Source organism: Nerophis ophidion, linkage group LG03 (genome assembly GCF_033978795.1).
Source record: "Nerophis ophidion isolate RoL-2023_Sa linkage group LG03, RoL_Noph_v1.0, whole genome shotgun sequence".
Lineage (NCBI taxonomy): Eukaryota > Metazoa > Chordata > Actinopteri > Syngnathiformes > Syngnathidae > Nerophis > Nerophis ophidion.
The window spans coordinates 77283582-77310494 of NC_084613.1; the positions used below are offsets into that span (position 1 = coordinate 77283582).

The window sequence follows — 26913 nt, forward strand, 5'->3', positions numbered from 1 at the left end:
TCCCAACTTCACCACGCCGTCCCCAACGTATATGATAATACTCCCCAGCTATAAACGTTGTTTTGACACATTTTCTGTGGAATTGCAACAGAATAGCACAATTTCCAAGCATTTCTGAATAGCTCATCTAGTCATCTGTTTGATGGCCTGGACAAAATATGTTAAAGTAGGGCTGGGCGATATGGCTTTTTTTGATATCTCGATACTTTTTAAGCCATATTGCGATACACAATATATATCTCGATATTTTGCCTTAGCCTTGAATTAACACTTGATGCATATAATCACAGCAGTATGATGATTCTATGTGTCTACATTAAAACATTCTTGTTCATACTGCATCGATATATGCTCATTTCAAACTTTCACGCAGAGAGGGAAATCACAACTAAGTCAATTGACCAAAACTGTATTTATTAAAGAGTTATTAAGCAGTGGCACAAACATTCATGTCATTTTAAAGCAGAAAGTGCAAGATTGTCAGAGACATTTTAAAACAAGCTATGAGTGCACTTTTGTGCATGATGTCACTAAGATGACATATCAAAACAACACTAAATTAAAGTGCACTTTTTGTACGGAACACCACTACAATAGTTTAAAACAAATAAAGTGCACTTTTGTGCATGATGTCACACAAGATATTTCAATAACTGTCAAATAAAAATGAGCTGCATAATAGGAAATCCAATAATGTATGTCCTTCGCTATGTGGTAGGTTACTATAGACGTTATCTCCCTCTGTTGTTGACTATTTTTTTCATACGATGTTGATTGGGAAATTGTTGCTTGGGCATTTTGTTGTGTGTTCGTCCTTCGCTATATGATAGGTTACTGCGGACATTATCTCCTTTTGTTGTTGTCCATTTTTTTCTTACGGTGTTAATCTGGAAATTTTTGCCTCTGCATTTTGTTGGTGTGGGCGTGTGGCACCAAATGGAGATGTTGACATGCGGAGTAAGCACACTTCATTCTCTAGCAGGTGACTTTTCAAATGATGCTACATATTAGCAGTAATGCTACTTTTTGTAGCAACGCTTTTGCCCCACACTTGACTAATTACGGTTGTCTGTTCGACATATTCCCACTTGAAGCCAAACCCCTGCTAGACGATGGACCCCCTCTTCCTTCATTTGTTACCAGACTCGCACCTTCTTTCTCTCATATTACCACTAGCACCACAGCTAATGTTACCCATGCTGCTACCTCTCTGCTCTGCGAGGGCGTATACGTATGTGACGTATGTAAGAAGGTGTGCTTGCTGTCTGTGAGAAGGAGAGACAAGGAGTGGGAAGAGCCTGTAGTGTAATACCAGCAGCTAAAAGCAACTGCGTGAGAACGCATACTCGAATAACACGATATAATCATTTTCTATATCGCACAGAGCCAAACCCGTGATATATCGACATGTCGCCCAGCCCTATGTTAAAACAATGCTGTGTTTAGTAACAAGATGCCAAAGGTCAACATTAGGATTCTGTAAATAGTGGTAAGGCTTCCTGATTAATCAAAAAGTCAAGTTTCCAAGTTCGCTGTCAATAAACAAAAATATGTTTTCCAAAGACATGCACCTGGGTATCGGTTGATTGGCAACACTAAATTGGCCCTAGTGTGTGAATGTGAGTGTTAATGTTGTCTGTCTGTCTGTGTTGGCCCTGCGATGAGGTGGCGACTTGTCCAGGGTGTACACCGCCTTCCGCCCGATTGTAGCCGAGATAGGCACCAGCTCCCCGTACGACCCCGAAAGGAAATATGGGGTAGGAAATGGATGGATGGATGTTTTCCGAAGAACAGGACATGCACCTGGGGATAGGTTGATTGGCAACACTAAATTGGCCCTAGTGTGTGAATGTGAGTGTGAATGTTGTCTGTCTGTCTGTGTTGGCCTTGCGATGAGGTGGCGACTTGTCCAGGGTGTACACCGCCTTCCGCCCGATTGTAGCCGAGATAGGCACCAGCTCCCCGTATGACCCCGAAAGGAAATATGGGGTAGGAAATGGATGGATGGATGTTTTCCGAAGAACAGGACATGCCCTGGGGATAGGTTGATTGGCAATACCAAATTGGCCCTAGTGGGTGAATGTCAGTGTGAATGTTGTCTGTCTATCTGTGATGAGGTGGCGACTTGTCCAGGGTGTACACCGCCTTCCGCCCGATTGTAGCCGAGATAGGCACCAGCTCCCCGTACGACCCCGAAAGGAAATATGGGGTAGGAAATGGATGGATGGATGTTTTCCGAAGAACAGGACATGCACCTGGGGATCGGTTGATTGGCAACACTAAATTGGCCCTAGTGGGTGAATGTCAATGTGAATGTTGTCTGTCTATCTGTGATGAGGTGGCGACTTGTCGAGGGTGTACACCGCCTTCCGCCCGATTGTAGCTGAGATAGGCACCAGCGTCCCCAAAGGGAATAAGCGGTAATAAATAAATAAATAAATGGGTTGTACTTGTATAGCGCTTTTCTACCTTCAAGGTACTCAAAGCGCTTTGACACTACTTCCACATTTACCCATTCACACACACATTCACACACTGATGGAGGGAGCTGCCATGCAAGGCGCCAACCAGCACCCATCAGGAGCAAGGGTGAAGTGTCTTGCTCAGGACACAACGGACGTGACGAGGTTGGTACCAGGTGGGAATTGAACCAGGGACGCTCGGGTTGCGCACGGCCACTCTCCCACTGCGCCACGCCGTCCCTAGTAAAAGGATGGATGGATGGATGGATGGATGTTTTCCGAAGAACAAAACATGCACCTGGGGATCGGTTGACTGGCAACACTAAATTGGCCCTAGTGTGTGAATGTGAGTGTGAATGTTGTCTGTCTGTCTGTGTTGGCCTTGCGATGAGGTGGCGACTTGTCCAGGGTGTACACCGCCTTCCGCCCGATTGTAGCCGAGATAGGCACCAGCTCCCCGTATGACCCCGAAAGGAAATATGGGGTAGGAAATGGATGGATGGATGTTTTCCGAAGAACAGGACATGCCCTGGGGATAGGTTGATTGGCAATACCAAATTGGCCCTAGTGGGTGAATGTCAGTGTGAATGTTGTCTGTCTATCTGTGATGAGGTGGCGACTTGTCCAGGGTGTACACCGCCTTCCGCCCGATTGTAGCCGAGATAGGCACCAGCTCCCCGTACGACCCCGAAAGGAAATATGGGGTAGGAAATGGATGGATGGATGTTTTCCGAAGAACAGGACATGCACCTGGGGATCGGTTGATTGGCAACACTAAATTGGCCCTAGTGGGTGAATGTCAATGTGAATGTTGTCTGTCTATCTGTGATGAGGTGGCGACTTGTCGAGGGTGTACACCGCCTTCCGCCCGATTGTAGCTGAGATAGGCACCAGCGTCCCCAAAGGGAATAAGCGGTAATAAATAAATAAATAAATGGGTTGTACTTGTATAGCGCTTTTCTACCTTCAAGGTACTCAAAGCGCTTTGACACTACTTCCACATTTACCCATTCACACACACATTCACACACTGATGGAGGGAGCTGCCATGCAAGGCGCCAACCAGCACCCATCAGGAGCAAGGGTGAAGTGTCTTGCTCAGGACACAACGGACGTGACGAGGTTGGTACCAGGTGGGAATTGAACCAGGGACGCTCGGGTTGCGCACGGCCACTCTCCCACTGCGCCACGCCGTCCCTAGTAAAAGGATGGATGGATGGATGGATGGATGTTTTCCGAAGAACAAAACATGCACCTGGGGATCGGTTGACTGGCAACACTAAATTGGCCCTATTGTGTGAATGTGAGTGTGAATGTTGTCTGTCTATCTGTGATGAGGTGGCGACTTGTCCAGGGTGTACACTGCCTTCCGCCCCTGTGCAGCTGGGATAGGCTCCGGCACCCCCCCCCCCCTGCCACCCTGAGAGAGACAAGCTCTAGAAAATGGATGGATGGATGGAGTTCTCTCTCTCTCTCTCTCTCTCTCTCTCTCTCTTTATTGTATTTCACTCACTGTAAGTATTGTTTATCTAAAAAAAATGACGGCAATGTTAAATAATGTATAATAATAATTATAGTAATGTACAATTATAATTAGGATAATGTATAATTTCGTGAAATCATTGCAAAAAAGAAAACATATTTTTCCACTTATAAACATCCATTTTGAATTTCAGGTTTTATATCTTTTATTGTGAACCTCGTGCTCACTAATTTTAAAACCCTAACCTGATGCACACTGTCAACACTGGCTGGCTTTAAAAAAAAACAAAAAACTGGAGCAGACCAATTTGCCAACCTTGCCCTGTTTTTTTTTTTTTTGTATTTTTTTCCTCTCCCAGTCACTCCAAACATAAGGAGAGCGAGTGGGGGACGGTCCACTGGCCATTGTAACGTGTGATTGGCTGAAATGAATGTCAATCAAAGCTAGTGCCTCGGTGTCCACCTTTGACGCAAGATAACCGGAAACAAAGTGAGCTTTCAAAATAAAACGCGACTTAATGTTTTTTCAGCTCTTATGACGCATTCTGATTATTCATTTAACGTCCAATTGGCAGTGGATGATTTTAATTGTTTTTAAAAATAACGTTATTGGTTCAAATTGGTGTAGTGTCGGCTACTTTTAAGATGGGTATTGATTAGCTGTAATAGCGGGAGCTTTAGTTTGAAGTGATAAACGGGATAAGATATTTATCATCACCGCCGCCTTGACGCCCTCTCTGCGTTCGTCACCATCTGTACGCACGGCGGCGACAGGAGCTCCTGCGTCGGCGGGGACGGGCACCGCTATTCTTTATCCTATTCTGGGAAGAAAAATATTCCCCATCACAGAGAACCGAACCATCGCGACGAGGGTCCCCTGCAAAGTATTCCCCACCGGAACCTCCGATGGATTAGTTGAGGATTTTTCTCCCCCCCTCCGTCCGGTAAGCACGTTTCTTTATTTTCTACTCACGAGTTGCATTTCAATTGGTGCACCCGCCTCGTCCCCTTGTTTTTGCACCACAGTCTGCAATATGATTTGCTCTGGAAAGAGAAAGGAGACACAATGCATGGCGAAGTGGTTGCAGCCCAGCGACAATGCACACACATGCACAAAGTGCCCTCGAAGCGGCCTTAGCGCCGAGACGTCTTGACGTGATCGTGGATGATGATGTTTTGCAGTGTGGATGGTGGCGGGGCTCTTGTGTTGCAGCAACAGCAGCAGCAGCAGCAGCTGCTGGGATGGATGCACTGCAGAACTGTGATGATCACACAAACACCACACAAGGCCCCGCGGACGAGCCTCCTGTTGCCTTTTAACTGTAAATAATTGTCTTAAATGCCCTATTAAGGCTGCCCTAATCGGGTTATGTCATCTTAAATGGCGTTCATGCATGCATGAAATGGGTGCAAAGTCAGAAACATAGTTGAGTCCAAACTTAGTAATCAAGCATATGTTGGTGGTTTATGCTTGAAGATATCAGAAGAATTCAACAGGCGGGCCGCGTACAAAATTAATTAGTTTGATTCCGAACTTTAAATAAAGTATAGGGCTGCAAATCTTTGGGTGTCCCACAATTTGGATTCTTGGGGTCACGATTTGATTCCGAATCTATTTCTTTTTTCAATTCAACACGATTCTCGATTCAAAAACAATTTTTTTACTGATTTAAAGGCCTACTTAACGGTGCACAAAAATTTCGGTTCGGTACGTACCTTGGTTTAGAGGTCACGGTTTCGGTTCATTTTCGGTAGTGTAAGAAAACAACAAAATATATTTTTTGGGTTATCTATTTACCAAATTTGTAAACAATGGCTTTATCCTTTTAACATTGGGAACACTATAATAATTCTGCCCACGTTAATCCACATTAAACTGCCTCAAGTTGTTGTTTTGATTAAATCCAATGAAAAATCCTTTCTTCTACATATAAAAAGTGCAACATTAAACAGTTTCAAGTCAACTCATCATGCTTAATTTATGTCATCTTAATGCATGCATGAAATGGGTGCAAAGTCAGAAACATAGTTGAGTCCAAACTCAGTAATCAAGCATATGTTGGTGGTTTATGCTTGAAGATATCAGAAGTATTCAACAGGCGGGCCGCGTACGAAATTAATTAGTTTGATTCCGAACTTTAATTAAAGTATAGGGCTGCGAATCTTTGGGTGTCCCACAATTCGGATTCTTGGGGTCACGATTTGATTGCGAACTTTAATTAAAGTATAGGGCTGCGAATCTTTGGGTGTCCCACAATTCGGATTCTTGGGGTCACGATTTGATTCCGAACTTTAATTAAAGTATAGGGCTGCAAATCTTTGGGTGTCCCACAATTCGGATTCTTGGGGTCACGATTCGATACCGAATCGATTTTTTTTTTTCAATTCAACACGATTCTCAATTAAAAAACGATTTTTTTTACTGATTTAAAGGCCTACTTAACGGTACACAAAAATTTCGGTTCGGTACGTACCTCGGTTTAGAGGTCACGGTTCGGTTCATTTTCGGTACAGTAAGAAAACAACAAAATATATTTTTTGGGTTATTTATTTACCAAATTTGTAAACAATGGCTTTATCCTTTTAACATTGGGAACACTATAATAATTCTGCCCACGTTAATCCACATTAAACTGCCTCAACTTGTTGCTTTGATTAAATCCAATGAAAAAACCTTTCTTTTACATATAAAAAGTGCAACTCACCATCAACTCATCATGCTTAATTTATTACAGCATTTGGGAAGCCTGTAGTTGACTTTTATTATGTAAATGTTGTGTTTTTATCAACAAGTGATAGCAGGGACCCTGCTATTCAAAACTAGGCTGCTACATCACTAATGACTCATGTAGCTATAGCTGAAAAATATTACAATTGCAATAGGAGAGACTATTCATCCCTAAACACCCATCCATCCCATCCATTTTCTACCGCTTATTCCCTTTTGGGGTCGCGGGGGACGCTGGCGCCTATCTCAGCTACAATCGGGCGGAAGGCGGGGTACACCCTGGACAAGTCGCCACCTCATCGCAGGGCATCCCTAAACACAATGGAATTCAATGAAATAACAGACAGATAGGGCTTTGCTGCCCCTAACACACACACACACACACACACACACACAGCAAAATGAGCTAACGTTACGCTAAAAGCTAATTAGCCTTCATCTCAAGCCTATACTGTGAGCGAGCTGAGCTGCAGTTTACGTTTTTAGAAGGTCAATAGGCTCATAGTGATGTTTGTAATAGTTGTGACTGGGAAGTGTTTAGTATAATTTGGGTAGAGTCCGCTCCTCCCCTGCTAAAAGAATATCTCTGCTCAATGCTGAAGCATTCACTACATCGCTCTGAAGTCTGAATACGCACTGCTGATTGGCTGTTACATTGCTCTGAATACGCACTGCTGATTGGCTTTGTATGTAACCAATCAGATGGTTGTGTGGGCGGGACAATGAGGCAGAGACAGAGGCAGAAAGCAGAGCAGCTTGTGAAGACTTCTGCTTCCGAACTTGTTCGGTACGCCCGCATGCCGAACCGAAACCCCCGTACCGAAACGGTTCGATACAAATACACGTACCGTTACACCCCTAGTCATACTTGATAATTTCGCGATATTGCCATATTTTTGCTGAAAGGATTCAGTAGAGAACATCCACGATAAAGTTCGCAACTGGAGAAAAGCCCTGCCTCTACCGGAAGTCGCAGAAGATGACGTCACATGTTGATGGCTCCTCATATATTCACATTGATTTTAACGGGAGCCTCCAACAAAAACAGCTATTCGGACCGAGAAAACGACAATTTCCCCATTAATTTGAGCGGGGATGCCAGATTCATGTTTGAGGATATTGATAGCGACGGACGAGAAAAAAAAAAAACGAGATTAAAAATCGCGTTGCATTGTGACGGATTCATATGTTTTTAGAGACATTTTCTTGGATAATTCTGGGAAATCCCTTATCTTTCTATTGTGTTGCTAGTGTTTTAGTGAGTTTAACAGTACTTGATAGTCGGAAGTGTACGTCCATAGCCGGGTGTTGACGCGCAGTGTCTCAGGGAAGTCGATGACAGCTGTACAGGAGGCGCAAGCTCAGCTGATATCCGGTAAGTGGCGACTTTTTAACCACAATTTTCTCACCGAAACCTGCTGGTTGACACATGCCAATACGGCCGGTTTAGTTTACTTAATTGCAATTTTAAATTTCCCGCGGAGTTTCCTGTAGAAAACGTCGCGGAATGATGACGCGTGTTTGTGACGTTAATGGTTGGAGGGGACATATTAGCCCAGAAACATTTACAGCTAAAAGTTGTCTCTTTTTATCGTGCAATTACACAGTATTTTGGACATCTGTGTTGCTGAATCTTTTGTGATTTGTTCAAACAATAATGGAGACCTCATGATTGATTGATTGATTGAAACTTTTATTAGTAGATTGCACAGTTCAGTACATATTCCATACAATTGAGCACTAAATGGTAACACCCGAATAACTTTTTCAACTTGTTTAAGTCGAGGTCCACATTAATCAATTCATGGTCCAAATATATACTATCAGCATAATACAGTCATCACACAAGTTAATCATCATAGTATATACATTGAAATTATTTACATTATTTAGAATCAGGGGGGTGGGATGAGGAGCTTTGGTTGATATCAGTACTTCAGTCACCAACAATTGCATCAACAGAGAAATGGACATTGAAACAGTGTAGGTCTTACTTAGTAGGATATGTACAGCCAGCAGAGAACATAGTGAGTTCACATAGCATAAGAACAAGTACATTACAAATACATTAGGTTATTTACAATCTGGGGAGATGGGATGTGAATGGAGAAGGGTATTAGTAAATGGTTGAAGTTGCCTGGAGGTGTTGTGGTGCATGTACAATAAATGGCAGTATTGTCCTGTTTAAGAGTGTCACAACATTTCTGTTTACGGCAGACGAGTTGCTTTACGGTTGAAGAAAATGTGACTGCTGTTGTTGTGTGTTGTTACCGTGCTGGGAGGACATTAATGTAAATACCTAACAATAAACCCACATAAGAAACCAAGAACTCGCCCTTGATCATTCTACAGTTATAACGTCATTGGGCAGACACTCTGTTTATATTGTGGGAAATCATTCAGGTCCGCATGGAGCTGGAGGGGGCGTGGCCTCCTGCTCCGCCTGAATTTCGGGAGAGGCGCTGAATTTCATGAGTCTCCCGGAAAATCCGTGAGGGTTGGCAAGTATGACTGATAGATATATGTTAGAGCTGTATACGCTACTTTGTATTAGAAATTGCAATGGCGGAGGATAAAAGGCCCACAACAAGAGGCTGGAAACAAAAAGGAACTTATTGACAACTGTGTTGACACAGACACCAATGATGGACGTGCAGACATTTTCGGGACTTATGTAGATCCCAAATACACATCAGCAAGTACCAATAGGTAAGAATAGTTGATTTTGCATAATTACGCGAAACAAAACGTCAGATTGTATTTCTCCTAACATGCCATTTTAGGGTCCTTAGACACACACAACATAATACCTGTATGTTGAAGCACTGTACGTCTGACTACGGTAACCGTATTGTTCCGCATTCCACCGAGTGGTGCGGCTTCATAGCAGTTGTACTAAAACATTTTGACAGATTTTGTGCGATGTTTTATATTCTCAATGAAACATCTAAGTGTTTGTGTTACTTGCTTATGGGTACTTGATAGCTTCATTTATTGAACAGGCGTCAACCTGCAGTCAGCACATGTCTCTTATGGTCAGACTTATTACACCGTGTACCAAATAAAATTGCTTTGAGGTCGGTAAGCACAACCAGAATTAATACAGAATTAGTATTGTTTATTTTTGAGAAAATGAAAGGCTTTCAAGTGGCCTCGTAGTCTGAAAAATATGGTATTGTTTTTCCAGTTGGCCTATGACATTACACCGAAACAAGGCAACTTTGCGGCTCCTCACAAATCTCAGACATGGTTGAGTCAACAGCGCAGTTTGTTGTAATATTGAACATTGAATTATATTTATATAGCGCTTTTCTCTAGTGACTCAAAGCACTTTACATTGTGAAACCCAATATCTAAGTTACATTTAAACCAGAGTGGGTGCCACTGGCAGCAAGTGGGTAAAGTGTCTTGCCCAAGGCCACAACAGCAGTGACTAGGTTGTCAGAAGCAGGGATCGAACCTGGAACCCTCAAGTTGCTGGCATGGCCGCTCTACCAACTGAGCTATACCGCCCCAGATCCCACGCAAAGACTCGTGAGAGAGTTTTTGTAAAGGAATTTTCGGACGGAGAATAGAGCGAAAACGTTCGAACGTCTCAAAGTCTTTTCAACAAGCTCTGTGGATTGATGGAAGGAGTTTTAAGTCTAAAGGAACAGACAGTTCGTGCCGCGATCCTTCTTGAGATGAGGGTTGCCATGAATGAAGCTGGCATTCTTCGTTTCCTTAGCCATCTTTTGTAAATACATCTCAGGTTTTTTTCTCCCATCAATGCACTTCAAAATGTTCCGTTCTTTTATTTTTGAAGCGAAGATATAGTCTTCTCATCTTTCCAGCTGTTGCCTATGTTTTCATTGAATGGGATTTGCTTGTTCAGACTGGCTCATGCGCGATACGAGATCTGTTTTTTTAAATCGCATGCTTCTTTTGAGCAGAATTATTTGAGAAATCTGATTAATTTAGTGCATGGAACAGGAATAAGCTAGGAATTTTGTCATTTTAGGGGCAAGACCACTTGGCCTTAGCTTAGCTCATCCGACTTCTTCATTAAGTGCACTGGACTTTGAGGAGTCGGAGAAGTTCACTCATCTGGATTAAAGGCTGCTGTGTGCGTTGGATTAAAAGTTAAAGTTAAAGTACCACTGATAGTCACACACACTAGGTGTAGTGAAATTACTCTCTGCGTTCGACCCATCCCCTTGTTCCACCCCCTTGGAGGTTAGGGGAGCAGTGAGCAGCAGCGGTGGCCGCGCTCAGGAATGATTTTGGTGGTTTAACCCCCAATTCAAACCCTTGATGCTGAGTGCCAAGCAGGGAGACAATGGGTCCCATTTTTAAAGTCATTGTACAGTATTTAACTCCTGTTTGGCCCGGTGATGCTTCGTGTTGTATAGCACTGTGCGGCGTGTGGGACCCCCTGCGGTTCATACGAGGCAGAATTAAACACACCACTGGTCAAAGAAGCCGTAACGACATGAAAATTGCGCAGAGGAAAATAAATGCGTCCGTTGGCACACAACCAAACACCGGGGCAAGGAGACCCAGGGCCACCGAGAAATTCCCGCCCTGTTCAGGACAGGTCTTTCGACTTCACTTTTTAAAACGACAAAAGAACAGATTTCTTTTCGCTTGCAACAGGCATGCAAGGGGTTTGGCGCATGGAAGTGATTTAACCATATTTTCAGAAGGAACTGACATAATATCTCAGGCGGGGGCGTTTTTTTCAGCAGCACCAAAAAGAAAGCTTGTTTACGTACCATTTCTGTTAGGGCTGTGAATCTTTGGGTGTCCCACGATACGATTCAATATCAATTCTTGGGGTCACGATTCGATTCAAAAGCGATTTTTTTTTTTCTTCAATTCAACACAATTCTCGATTCAAAAACGATTTTTTCCCAAATTTAAAAGGATTCTCTATTCATTCACTACATAGGATTTCAGCAGGATCTACCCCAGTCTGCTGACATGCTAGCAGAGTAGTAGATTTTTGTAAAAAGCTTTTATAATTGAAAATGACAATGTTTTATCAAGTGATTGCAATTATGTAAATTTGTTTTAACTTTTAAACGAACCAAAAATATGACTTATTTTATCTTTGTGAAAATATTGGACACAGTGTGTTGTCAAGCTTATGAGATGCGATGCAAGTGTAAGCCACTGTGACACTATTGTTCTTTTTTATTATTTTTATAAATGTCTAATGATAATGTCAATGTGGGATTTTTAATCACTGCTATGCTGAAATTATAACTAGTATTGATACTGTTGTTGATAATATTCATTTTTGTTTCAATACTTTTGGTTTGGTCTGTGTCGTGTTTGTGTCTCCTCTCAATTGCTCTGTTTATTGCAGTTCTGAGTGTTGCTGGGTCAGGTTTGGTTTTGGAATTGGATTGCATTGTTATGGTATTGCTGTGTATTGGCTTGTTGGATTGATTAAAAAAAACAAAAACAAAAAAAAAAAAACCCCCAAAAAATAGATTTTTTAAAAATGTGAATCTATTCTTAATCGCAAAACGGGAGAATCGCGATTCAAATTCTAATCAATTTTTTCCCACACCCCTAAAGTCTGTGCAATTACACACTGACCAACTTTGACACCAGGGGCTAATAATTTATTGTCTAGTAATAATACATCAAATAAACCAGTGGTCCCCAACCTTTTTGTATCCGCGGACCGGTCAACGCTTAATAATTTGTCCCGCGGGGTGGGGGATCCTTTTTTTTTTCTTTTTTTTTAAATTTTTTTTTTACATTGTCATGAAAAAGGGACGTTTTTGTCATGAAAAAGGGAGGTTTTTGTGGTTGGTGCACTAATTGTAAGTGTATATTGTGTTTTTTATGTTGATTTAATAAAAAATAAAAAAAAATAAAAATTTTAATAAAAATTAATAAAAAATTATTCTGCGGCCCGGTGGTTGGGGACCACTGAAATAAACCACATCATTTCCACGTTGGGTACACATTTTTACTTAATTTGCCGAAGCTATTTAGGAAAATAAAACGACTTTGAATACATTAGTCTCGAAAATAGTGTCTCTTGATTTTTCAATTCCTTTTGAATGTTTTTTTTTTTTTGCACCATGTACCACGTCTAAAAATATTTTTTGTTGTGCCAGTCTTAGCTATTTGGAATCACAATTTAGCTTGGAACACCTAGCCCGTACTCACAAATAATTGTTTAGAGCAATGGTTCTTAACCTTGTCGGAGGTACCGAACCCCACCAGTTTCATATGCGCATTCACCGAACCTTTCTTTTGTGAAAAATAAAATGTTTTTTTTTTTTTTTTTTTTTTCAAATTCAAGAAAAACTTATGTTTTTTTTGATTGGTGCACAAAATTAACCGTGCATGACCATCACCTTGTTCACAGAACAAAACCAACACAGTGCATGATTTCACAGCAAATTACACACCTTACACACATTACCATGAATTGATTAACGTGGACCCCGACTTAAACAAGTTGAAAAACCTATTCGGGTGTTACCATTTAGTGGTCAATTGTACAGAATTAGGGTTGGGTATACCCGGGTGTACCCAGCCTTCCGCCCAATTGTAGCTGAGATAGGCGCCAGCGCCCCCCGCGAACCCAAAAAGGGAATAAGCGGTAGAAAATAGATGGATGGATGGATAGGGTTGGGTATCGAGTATCGATTGGAACCGGGACTAACTTTCCGATTCTCCCGGAATCGTTCAAAAGTTTAAATTTCGATTCCTAGTTTCGATACCCAGTCCGCCGACCGGAAAAAAATAATAAGTCCGCCGACCCGGAAGAAGAAGCCGCCGAACACCAACGAAGAAGTGCCCACGGCCGGAAGTGTTAGCATAGCCGAGCCTATGTAGCTGAGCAAGTCAGCCAAGCATGGATAGCGAGCTTTATTTTACTAAAAAAAATGAAATATCGGCGAAATGTAACACGTGCAACAGGACTGTTTCGTGCTTAGGAGGGTGAACGTCGAACTTGATGAAGCACCTCCGAGGTTATGGAGTACAAATAAATGCGTGTCCCGTCTTCGACAGGAGACACTATCTGTCCAGAACGCTCACGCATCCTGCCTGAGAAGGCGGATATAGTCATTTTCCTAAACAAGGACTGTCTCTGATTTTATACTGTACCTGCTGCTAATCAGGACTGGGTTTTGCAAGTTGTTTCTTATTGTTTATTTGCTTTTCTGCACCAGGTTAGCCCATCAGTGGGAGCACGGTAACATGTTTAAGTACCTGCAGCATCATACTGTACAATTGTGTGTGTAAATGTGTTTTCATGAGGTTTTAAAAAATAAAGCTCTCTTGAGGAAAGTGTACTCCTGTGAAAATGTGTTCATAATTTATAATATTTATATCCAAGTTCATAGATTTGATATTTATATTCTAGTTGAAAACAGCCCTGTGAGGAATTTATAGTAAAGTTCATAAAAAGTTAATAGAATTAAAATTGATGGAGAATGTCAGACTAGTTCATTCAGAAAGACTGTAGGTTAGCTAGCTCATTTAAAATATCCCAAACTTTTTTTTGACACTGCCTTTTTTTGTTTTTTTTTTGTTTTTAAAGAAAGAATCGTAATTGAGAATCGTCAGGAATCGGAATCGAAACAAAGAATCAGAATCGGAGTCTTTCGAATTCAAACGATAACCACTCCTAAGTACTGTACTGTGTAAACTGTACGGTTTCATATAATGTATTCTCTTCCTTTGCAATCTGCTTGTAAAAGTTGTAATCACTCAATCAAAAAACCTGCAAATCGGATGGAAAATTAGAGGGAACATTGTTTGGGGGTATCCATAATATGCCGACAGGGAGAAGTTTTTATTCACACGATAATTCGGATTGTGTCTATACTTCCGTGGCGGACCCCTGAGGCCGACTCACCGAACCCCTTGGGTTCGATCGAACCCAGGTTAAAAACTACTGGTTTAGAGTAAGAGGTGAGTTTTATGCTATTATTTAATCCATCCATCCATCCATTTTCAATACTGCTAAAAATGGCTGCACCATTTTGCAAAAACGTTAAGATTTTCTAGCGCACACACACTAGATTCAGGGCAATGTGCTTCTGTTTTCAATAAATCATTCATTATTAGATTCCACGTCATTTTGCTTCTGCTGTAAAGAAACCTCCCACGGTCTTTCAGCTGTCCGACATGGCAGGTCCTGGAAGAACAGTTGAAACGGGACGTTCTTGACATATCCATCCATCCATTTTCTACCGCTTGTCCCTTTCTGGGTCGCGGGGGATGCTGAAGCCTATCTCAGCTGCATTCGGGCTGTAGGAGGGGGTATACCCTGGACAAGTCGCCACCTCATCGCAGGGCCAACACAGATAGACAGACAACATTCACATTCACACACTAGAGCCAATTTTTAGTGTTGCCAATCAACCTATCCCCAGGTGCATGTCTTTGAATGAATAAAAAAACAGAAAAAAATCCAACCTGTCAAACCAAGACACGCTCTCTCACTCGACAGTACATTCATGCATGTAATAAAGACAAGTCAGAAGGCAAATAATTAATGGCATTGCTACCCCCTTGAGCGGATGAAATATAGGCAGCAAGCCAGGGCAGCAGAGCCAACTTGCCCTGGCCAAAGGAGAGAGCAAAAAGGCAGCGTCGGCCGTCATGCCAACTGGCAGTGTTGCATGTCATGCAGCCCGATAGGTGAAGTATGATTGAAAATAATCCATCCATTCATCCATCCATCTTCTTCCGCTTATCCGCGGTCGGGTCGCGGGGGCAACAGCCTAAGCAGGGAAACCCAGACTTCCCTTCGTCTAGCTCTTCCCGGGGGATCCCGAGGCGTTCCCAGGACAGCCGGGAGACATAGTCTTCCCAACGTGTCCTGGGTCTTCCCCGTGGCCTCCTACCGGTTGGACGTGTCCTAAACACCTCCCTAGGGAGGCGTTCGGGTGGCATCCTGACCAGATGCCCGAACCACCTCATCTGGCTCCTCTCGATGTGGAGGAGCAGCGGCTTTACTTTGAGTTCCTCCCGGATGGCAGAGCTTCTCACCCTATCTCTAAGAGAGAGCCCCGCCACACGGCGGAGGAAACTCATTTCGGCCGCTTGTACCCATGATCTTATCCTTTCAGTCATGACCCAAAGCTCATGACCATAGGTGAGGATGGGAACGTAGATCGACCAGTAAATTGAGAGCTTTGCCTTCCGGCTCACCTCCTTCTTCACCACAACGGATCGGTACAACGTCCGCATTACTGAAGACGCCGCACCGATCCGCCTGTCGCTCTCACGATCCACTCTTCCCTCACTCGTGAACAAGACTCTTAGGTACTTGGGGCAGGGTCTCCTCCCCAACCCGGAGATGGCATTCCACCCTTTTCCGGGCGAAAACCATGGACTCGGACTTGGAGGTGCTGATTCTCATTCCGGTCGCTTCACACTCGGCTGCGAACCGATCCAGTGATTCTTGCGATTCTTACTAACGTGATGTAATTTCCTTTGGAAATTACATCACATGTTAGTGAGAATTGAGAGGTTTTTTTCTCAAAGTTTTTGCACCATGTACCATCTCAGAATTTGTCTGCTTTTCAAGTACCAACGTTTTTGCAATCCCATCCATTTGCCATCATGATTTAGCTAGCTGGTAGTTATTGTTTAGTGGCATATGGGGAGAGTCAAAGTCCTATAAAGTAGTACCTCGGGATATGATCGTACCTTGAAAAATGTTTTTGCAAACCAGCATAACCCACTGAAATTACTTAAAAACAATAGATTCTAGGGGTGTAACGGTACGTGTATTTGTATTGAACCGTTTCGGTACGGGGCTTCCGGTTCGGTGCGGAGCAGTACCGAACGAGTTCCACACAAACATATGAAGTAGCCGCCTATGCTAAAGTCTTAACAAGCTGCTCTGCTCCGTTCTGCTTCTGTCTCCTGCACAGCACCGTGCATTGTCCCGCCCACACAACCATCTGATTGGTTACAACAGTAGCGATAACAAGCCAATTAGCAGTGCGTATTCAGAGCGCATATAGTCAGCGCTTCAGCGTCGAGCAGATAGGTCTTTAGCATTAGAGCAACGGACTCTCCCCAAATTATACTAAACACTTCCAAGTCAACTACTTTCTAAACATCACTATGAGCCCGTTGACCTTCTAGAAACAAACTGCAGCTCAGCTCACTTGCAGTCCTGGCTTTAGGTGAAGGCTAGTTAGCTTTTAGCGTAACGTTAGCTCATTTTGCGGTGTGTGTGTGTGTGTATGTGTGTGTGTTACGGACAGTGTTTATTGAGGTGTGTTGAAGCAGCAAAAAAGGGCATTATGTTAAATGAAGAGTTTCTGTCTCTGATAGTGTATATAATAATGTAAGTGCATCATAAAGCCTACATGAACTCCATGGTGTTTAGGGATGAATAGTCTCTCCTATTGCTATTGTACTATTTTTCAGCTATAGTTACATCAATCATTAGTAATGTAGCAGCCTAGTTTTGAATGGCAGGGTCCCTGCTATCACATGTTGATACAAATATAACATATACATAATAAAAAATCAACTACAGGCTTCCCCAATACTGTAATAAATTAAGCATGATGAGTTGACTTGAAACTGTTTAATGTTGCACTTTTTATATGTAGAAGAAAAGTTGTAATTTTATTTAATTCAAGCACCAACTTGAGGCAGTTTAATGTGGATTAACGAGGGCAGAATTATTATAGTGTTCCCAATGTTAAAAAGATCAAGCCATTGTTTACAAATTTGGTAAATAAATAACCAAAACATTTATATTTTGTTGTTTTCTTACTGTACCGAAAAGGAACCGAACCATGACCTCTAAACCGAGGTATGTACCGAACCAAAATTTTTCGGTACCGTTACACCCCTAATAGATTCTATTAATAGAATAATAGATGGGTTGGTCTCCCTAAAACACCACAAATTTAAAATGTACCACGCCTTTTCCATCAAACATAGCATTAACAGCTACTCCATATTTTCATGGATAAATGTTTGACTGTTAGATATTATTTTAACAACCTTGGCTGGTGTTATCGACTCATGCTGTTCCATTCTAGCAGTGCTACACTCCAACTGCTTCACCAAGTCAGCTATACACTCGGCCATGTTTTTGATGATTTTTTTTTTTTTAATTCAATAAATATCGTCAGTAACTTTTTCTCAGCAACGTCCTTCAGACTCATTTGGGACGGCGTGGCGCAGTGGGATAGTTGCCGTGCGCAACCCGAGGGTCCCTGGTTCAAATCCCACCTAGTACCAACCTCGTCATGTCCGTTGTGTCCTGAGCAAGACACTTCACCCTTGCTCCTGATGGGTGCTGGTTGGCGCCTTGCATGGCAGCTCCCTCCATCAGTGTGTGAATGTGTGTGTGAATGGGTAAATGTGGAAGTAGTGTCAAAGCGCTTTGAGTACCTTGAAGGTAGAAAAGCGCTATACAAGTACAACCCATTTATCATTTATTTCCCTTGTTGCAATGGTTGGAAAAACAAAAGTTATGTCGATCTCTCGCCATAAGCTAATAATCGCAAGTAAGTCCGGATGTGTTGATTGCATCTTACGGATTTTTCTTGTGACATTCACCACGCCGACTGGCGGTGGGGAGGCTTGTAACCCTAGATCTGGCTCGCAACCTAAAGCATAACAATAAGCCCAGAGACAGCTCCTATCCCAAAAAAAACTCTTAAGCTTGGGCACTCCTATCCCAATGTATCACCGTACGCACCGAATTTTTCGGAGTATAGGTCGCTCCGGAGTATAAGTCGAACCTGCCGAAAATGCATAATAAAGAAGGAAAAAAACATATAAGTCGCATTTTTGGGGGAAATTTATTTGATAAAACCCAAGACCAAGAATAAACACTTGAAAGACAATTTAAAATAAACAAAGAATAGTGAACAACAGGCTGAATAAGTGTACGTTATATGAGGCATAAATAACCAACTGAGAAGGCGCCTGGTATGTTAACGTAACATATTATGGTAAGAGTCATTCAAATAACTATAACATATAGAACATGCTATACGTTTACCAAACAATCTGTCACTCCTAATTGCTAAATCCCATGAAATCTTATACGTCTAGTCCCTTACGTGAATGAGCTAAATAATATTATTTGATATTTTATGGTAATATGTTAATAATTTCACACAAACTATGGAAAAAACTGTGACTTATAGTCCGAAAAATATGGTACCTAGTAATTGGAATTTGATTTCTGAATCCCTGGTTGATTTGATTGATTAATTTGTATTTGTAGGTTTCCAATATTTTACTCTGGTGTTTCTGCGTACCACAAGGTTACTCATACCACAATTTTAGAATCAATGATATGGAGGATCTTTGACAAAGCGCTTTTGTGATGAACGAATTAAACTACTTCTGAATGGAGAATTTTATGTTCAAGCCATCGCTGGTCAATCATCAATCAATGTTTATTTATATAGCCCCAAATCACAAATGTCTCAAAGGACTGCACAAATCATTACGACTACAACATCCTCGGAAGAACCCACAAAAGGGCAAGGAAAACTCACACCCAGTGGGCAGGGAGAATTCACATCCAGTGGGACGCCAGTGACAATGCTGACTATGAGAAACCCTGGAGAGGACCTCAGATGTGGGCAACCCCCCCCCTCTAGGGGACCGAAAGCAATGGATGTCGAGCGGGTCTAACATGATACTGTGAAAGTTCAATCCATAGTGGCTCCAACACAGCCGCGACAGTTCAGTTCAAAGCGGATCCAAGACAGCAGCGAGAGTCCCGTCCACAGGAGACCATCTCAAGCGGAGGCGGGTCAGCAGCGTAGAGATGTCCCCAATCGATACAGGCGAGCGGTCCATCCTGGGTGTCGACTCTGGACAGCCAGTACTTCATCCATGGTCATCGGACCGGACCCCCTCCACAAGGGAGGGGGGGACATAGGAGAAAGAAAAGAAGCGGCAGATCAACTGGTCTAAAAAGGAGGTCTATTTAAAGGCTAGAGTATACAGATGAGTTTTAAGGTGAGACTTAAATGCTGGTGTGCTGTATAAATAGACTTTTGTTATCTGCCATTAATTTTTTAAGCTAAATTAGCGATGCATACTTTGGTAAGTGTACCAGTAGTGGTATGCGGGATCTATCTCGTGGTTCGCCATAGAAGCACTAGATTGAAGCAGTGAATTTATTTTCCTATATTCAGACAACGTCTTACCGTTCAAACATTGTGTAGTGTTACAGTGACCGAAAATGTTAAATATACTTGTAAAATAAAACCTCTGCCTTGTTTTTAAGGAATGCTTAGGCCTACTATGCTATTTTAATGTTGGTCATGACGGTGGTACAAACCCCGTTTCTATAGGTGTTGGGAAACTGTGTTAGATGTAAATATAAACGGAATACAATGATTTGCAAGTCCTTTTCAACCCATATTCAATTGAATGCACTGCAAAGACAAGATATTTGATGTTCAGACTCATAAACTTTTTTTTTTTTTTTTGGCAAATAATAATTATCTTAGAATTTCATGGCTGGAACACATGTCAAAGTAGATGGGAAAGGGCATGTTCACCACTGTGTTACATGATCTTTTCTTTTGACGACACTCAATAAACGTTTGGGAACTGAGGAGACACATTTTCAAAGCTTTTCGGGTGGAATTATTTCCCATTCTTGCTTGATGTACAGTTTAAGTTGTTCAACAGTCCGGGGTCTCTGTTGTCGTATTTTAGGCTTCGAAATTTTCAGTGAGAGACAGGTCTGGACTACAGGCAGGCCAGTGTGGTACTTGGACTCTTTTACTATGATGCCACGCTGTTGTAACACGTGGTGTGGTATTGCCTTGCTGAAGTAAGCAGGGGCGTCCATCATAACGTTGCTTGAATGGCAATATATGTTGCTCCAAAACTTCTATGTACCTTTCAGCATTTATGGTGCCTTCGCAGTAGTGTAAGTTACCCATGCCTTGGGCACTAATACACCCCCATACCATCACAGATGCTGCCTTTTGAACTTTGCGCCTATAACAATCCGGATGGTTCTTTTCCTCTTTGTTCTGGAGGACACAAATGTCCATAGTTTCAAAAAACAATTTTTAATGTGGACTCGTCAGACCACAGAACACTTTTCCACTGTGCATCAGTCCATCTTAGATGATCTCGGGCCCAGAGAAGCCGGCGGCGCTTCTGGATGTTGTTGATAAATGGCTTTTGCTTTGCATAGTAGAGCTTTAACTTGCACTTACAGATGTAGCGAATAACTTTATTTAGTGACTGTGTTTTTCTGAAGTCTTCCTGAGTCCATGTGGTGATATCCTTTAGAGATTGATATCGGTTTTTGATACAGTACCGTTTGAGGGATCGAAGGTCACGGTCATTCCATATTGGTTTCCGGCCATGCCGCTTACGTGGAGTGATTTCTCCAGATTCTCTGAACTTTTTGATGATATTATGGACCGTAGATGTTGAAATCCCTAAATTTCTTGCAATTGCACTTTGAGAAACGTTGTTCTTAAACTGTTTGACTATTTGCTCACGCAGTTGTTGACAAAGGGGTGTACCTCGCCATATCCTTTCTTGGGAAGCTGTTTTTATACCCAATCATGGCACCCACCCGTTGCCAATTAGCCTGCACACCTGTGTGATGTTCCAAATAAGTGTTTGATGAGCATTCCTCAGTATTTGTTGCCACCTTTCCCACATTCTTTGTCACGTGTTGCTGGCATCACATTATAAAGTTAATCATTATTTCCCAAAAAAATAAATGTTTATCAGTTTGAACATCAAATATCTTGTCTTTGTAGCATATTCAACTGAATATGGGTTGAAAAGGATTTGCAAATCATTGTATTCCGTTTATATTTACATCTAACACAATTTCTTAACTCATATGGAAACGGGGTTTGTATTTGGAGAGACAAGTGTTTTCAGAGGTGGTACTTGGTGAAAACAGTTTAAAAACCACTGCTATAGTAGTATTCGGTTTCATTGTAAACAGTAGCTACCCAGTGCCAATGGTGCCTCAGCTTCTAGTTTCCACCAGCATAAGTCATTCTTACTTCTGCCACAAATCATATGACCTACATTGCCCAAAACCCACCACACACACACACACACACACACACACACACACACACACACACACACACACACACACACACACACACACACACACCGTCATTATTTCCAATGGATTCTTCCAATAAGCACTGCCCTCCACTGGAACAAGACGTGGAAATAAACATTTGAATCCCCAGGCAAGAAGCAGCAAGACTTTGTTGCCATTTGCGACCAAAGAGAAGGGGAACGTCACGCTTTTCTTTTTCTTCCATGCGAGAGAGTCATCCTTTAGGAGAGTTTTGTGTCGTTTACAATGTGATTTACCAAACTTCTTGTGCAGGGCTCAGCTGCGTCCTTTTTGTATTTATTGAGATGTCATTACAACCAGCTCTTTTCATTCAGCTCCTCCTGCAGAATGCTTTGCAAGAACACTGCCGGACATTGTCCAGCTAATCTTATAGCGGGGCTGAAACGCGGCCATTGTCTTCTTGTTGATATACTGAATGAAGTCGCTTGTCCGACACAAGCAAATATTGTAACTATTCAGCCGACGGCAGGCCATGACGGGGGTGACTGTGGCGTTCAGCGAACTCTCGCGTTTTGAATTGGCATTGTGAAGTTGAATAAGGTCAGGTGTGACGTCAGTTGGAGCGGTGTGGGTGGTGCGAGGCCGAGCGCAGTCATGTGAGGGTCCCCACGCTGTAAGGTGATGATTGCAGAATGATTGGGACGATGAATATATTTACTATAAACCCCGTTTCCGTATGAGTTGGGAAATTGTGTTACATGTAAATATAAACGGAATACAATGATTTGCAGGGCTTCACGGTGCTAGAGGGGTTAGTGCGTCTGCCTCACAATACGAAGGTCCTGCAGTCCTGGGTTCAAATCCAGGCTCGGGATCTTTCTGTGTGGAGTTTGCATGTTCTCCCCGTGAATGCGTGGGTTCCCTCCGGGTACTCCGGCTTCCTCCCACCTCCAAAGACATGCACCTGGGGATAGGTTGATTGGAAGACACTAAAATTGGCCCCTAGTGTGTGAATGTGAGTGTGAATGTTGTCTGTCTATCTGTGTTGGCCCTGCGATGAGGTGGCGACTTGTCCAGGGTGTACCTTGCCTTCCGCCCGATTGTAGCTGAGATAGGCGCCAGCGCCCCCCGCGACCCCAAAAGGGAATAAGCGGTAGAAAATGGATGGATGGATGGACAATGATTTGCAAATAATTTTCAACCCATATTCAGTTGAATATGCTACAAAGACAACATATTTGATGTTCAAACTGATAAACCTTTTTTTTTTTTGCATTAATTCCTGGATTTTTTTTTTTTACATTCTGTCTCTCACAGTTGAAGTGTACCTATGATGAAAATTACAGACCTCTGTCATCATTTTAAGTGGGAGAACTTGCACAATCGCTGGCTGACTAAATACTTTTTTGCCCCACTGTATCAAATGCCTGGAAGATGTGGCTAATTGGAGTCACCGTTGTAGCCTTCTAAGTAGGGCTGGGCGATATGGCCTTTTATCAATATCTCAATATTTTTGGGCCATGTCACGATACACGATATATATCGCGATATTTTGCCTTAGCCTTGAATGAACAATTGATGCATTTAATCACAGCAGTATGATGATTCTATGTGTCTACATTAAAACATTCTTGTTCATACTGCATTTATATTTGCCCATTTTAAACTTTCACGCAGAGGGGGAAATCCCAACTAAGTCAATTTAGCAAAACTGTATTTATTAAACAGTTATTAAGCAGTGGCACAAACATTCATGTCATTTCTAAAACAGTAAGTGCAAGATTGTCAGAGACATTTTAAAACAAGCTATTAGTGCACTTTTGTGTATGATGTCACTAAGATGACATATCAAAACAACAAATTAAAGTGTACTTTTTGAAAAGAACGCCACTACAATAGTTAAAAACAAATAAAGTGCACTTTTGTGCATGATGTCACACGAGATATTTCAATAAATGTCAAATAAAAATGAGCTGCATAATAAGAAATCAAATGGTTTATGTCCTTTACTATGTGGTAGGTGTTGATAATTTTTTTTTTTATACGGTGTTGATCTGGAAATAGTTGCTTCGGCATTTTGTTGGTGTGGCGCCGAGCGAAGATGTTGACATGCAGTTTCAAGCTCTCTTTTTTTTCTCTAGCGGGTGACTTTTCAAATTATACTACAAATTAGCAGTGCTGTTACTTTTTGTAGCAACGCTTTTGCCGCATAATTGTTCAACATATTCCCGCTTGAAGCCAAACCACCGCCAGACGATGCGCCCCGTGCTGTTTTTCTTGGGAATTAATTCTTCCTCCATTTATTACCAGATTTGCACCTTCTTTCTCTCGTTTTACCACTTGCAACGCACCCTTAGCATCACAGCTAATGTTACCCATGTAGCTACCTCTCTGCTCTGGGAGGTCGTGTGACATTGCTCGCGTGACGTATGTAAGAAGGTGCGCTTGTTTATGTCTCTGTGAGAAGGAGAGACAAGAATGAGTGGGAAACGCATGCAGTGTAATGCCCGCAGCTAAAAGCAACTGCGTGAGAACTAGAGATGCGCGGTTTGCGGTCTCATCCGCGGATAAACCGCGGGTCAGGCGGGTGACATGACGAAAAAATTGATTTTAATTAGATTCGGGCGGGTGGCGGTTGAACCATTCGGAAATATTTGATATACATGGTTCTGGGATCGGTAGCCTTTACCATTCGAAGAGCCATTTAGAACCCGTGTCCCAAAGCGAAGAAAACAATAGGAGACGCAAACATTCTCTAGAATGACTGACGGCAGTCACCCAGTTAATAAGTATTAGGGCGTGCTCTGAAGCCAATGGCTTTGTCGCCTTCTACAGCATGTACGATCTGCTTGTCAGTCCAGCAACATGTGTGTAGCTTCCGCAAACACACGCACACGACTGCAAGGCATACTGGGTGACACAGAGTACACTAATGGTTGTGATATAAACAATTTTTAACACTCTTAGTAATATGCACCACGCTGTGAAGCCACACCAAACAAGAATGACAAACACATTTCGGGAGAACATCCTCACAGTAACACAACATAAACGCAACACAACAAAGACTCAGAATCCTTTGCATCCATGACAATCCTGACTATTTTATACACCCCGCTAGCAGCAAACCCCCGTGTGTCGGTAAGGTGGGCGGGGTTGAGGGTAAGGGGGTGTGAAATATATTTAGGAAGTGTCACAGATGCAAAGGATTCTGGGTATGTGTTGCGTTGCGTTTATGTTGTGTTACTGTGAGGATGTTCTCCCGAAATGTGTTTGTCATTCTTGTTGGGTGTGGCTCCACAGCGTGGCGCGTATTAGTAAGAGTGTTAAAATTTTTTATATCACAACCATCAGTGTACTCTGTATTACCCAGAATGCCTTTCAATCTTGTACGTGTGATTGCGGAAGCTGCATCCAACATGTTGCTGGACTAACAATCGATTTGTACATGAGGTTGAAGGTGTCAAAGGCAATGGCTTCACAGCACGCCCTTATTTTTGTCATCAGGATGAACACCATTGGATATTAGCGAGAACGTTAGCGGCTCCCATTGTCTTCTTTACTATGTGAAACGGGTTTAAATAGTTCTTTGAGTGGTAAAGGTGGCCGACCTCTGATGTATTTCAGCGGGCGGGCGGTTGGTTCGGGTGGACGGCGGGTGGATGACGACTTTGGTGATGCGGTTGCGGATGATATAATTGCCTATCCGCGCATCTCTAGTGAGAACGTATACTCGAATATCATGATATAGTCATTTTTTTATATTGCACAGAGACAAACCCGCAATATATCGAGTGTATCGATTTATCGCCCAGCCCTACTTCAAAGCCCTCCATCAACGTTTTGTATACACAATGCCAGTCCATATATAATGGAGTAATTCTTCGGCGCATTTATTTCCGTTTCCATAGCAGCGCACGTCTGACTTCTGGCAACAACCCCTCTTGGACACAAACAGGCGAGTGTGTTCTAATCATGGCAGATTCGGTAACAAACGACAAAGACGACTATTTTTGGACAAATAAATATTCATTTTTTAATCTGAATTCATGGAGGATGAACTGCTTTTAGAAACCGGCACAAAGGGCGCGACATTGAAGTAGATGGAAGACGAGAAAGTGAGGTGAAAGTGAATCAAACCTGCAAAATGTGGAATTTGAAGGCCGCTTTACCATCCGAGGCATTTGTTAAAAATTAATGTCAACACGGAGATGTTATATACGAGTGTTCACTCTGTTCAAGTTTTTCAGTTTTAAATGATTGAAGCAGCAGAGGTATGTAATAGTAATAATAATACAACATTTTATTTCCTTGTTTTACATTAACTTTGTTTTGAAAAATAAGAATGTTGTGAGGTGTATTGCGAAATTCCGAGCTTCACAAAGATGTTATTATCTATATAGATCTGATGCATCTGTAGTTTCCAGGACTGCAGCTAGACTCCATTGAAAAAAAGTTGAGGCATTACAAAAAGAAAGACAAGATGTAAGACACATGAATCCATTAAACACCAAGTGCTTTCTTTAGACATCTGCCAAGGCCAATGGAATCAAGTTTTTATTTTTTTCAATCTTTTTTTTGCTGCGTTAAACAGTTTTGTCCCAAAATGAAAAGGCTTCTATGCTTCTACCAAGCTAAACGACAACCAGACTGGTTGAGTTATTGTAAATCCACTATATCATAAGACTTTCAAGTCGAAGTTATTCCACTTTATTAACTAAATGGCCGTAAATTTACATGTATCTATGTATTTATTTATTTGACAGGGACAGTACATTGAAACATTGCTACCCATAGGTAACCAATGTTAAAGTACGTAAGACTTATAGCCACAGGCTAATTTACAAATCTTGTCCCTGGTTAGGCTTTTAAAAACTGATGAGAAAAGTGAAAAACACATAGAAAAGGATTAAGACAAGTACAAAAATCAATTGGCCCGATTTGTCCATGCTACACCCAGTTCTACAAACCTCTTTTCCATATGAGTTGGGAAATTGTGTTAGATGTAAATATAAACGGAATACAATGATTTGCAAATCATTTTCAACCCATATTCAGTTGAATATGCTACAAAGACAACATACTTGATATTCAAATGGATAAACATTTTTATTTTTGCAAATAATCATTAACTTTAGAATTTGATGCCAGCCACAAGTGACAAAAAAGTTGGGAAAGGTGGCAATAAATACTGATAAAGTTGA

At 42.0% G+C, this 26913-nt stretch overlaps 1 protein-coding gene across 2 annotated transcripts in view; it reads left to right on the forward strand.

Moving 5' to 3' along the window:
- Positions 1-4659: 4659 nt before the first annotated feature.
- Positions 4660-26913, forward strand: part of LOC133550069 (tyrosine-protein kinase fyna) — a 98516-nt gene continuing 76262 nt past the window's right edge. The window contains exons 1-2 of one of the 2 annotated variants that reach the window (XM_061896094.1): positions 4660-4888; positions 5127-5266. The gene's annotated coding sequence lies outside the window, so the exon portion shown is untranslated. The remainder of the gene's footprint in view (positions 4889-5126; positions 5267-26913) is intronic. The other variant, XM_061896093.1, reaches the window with a different exon arrangement.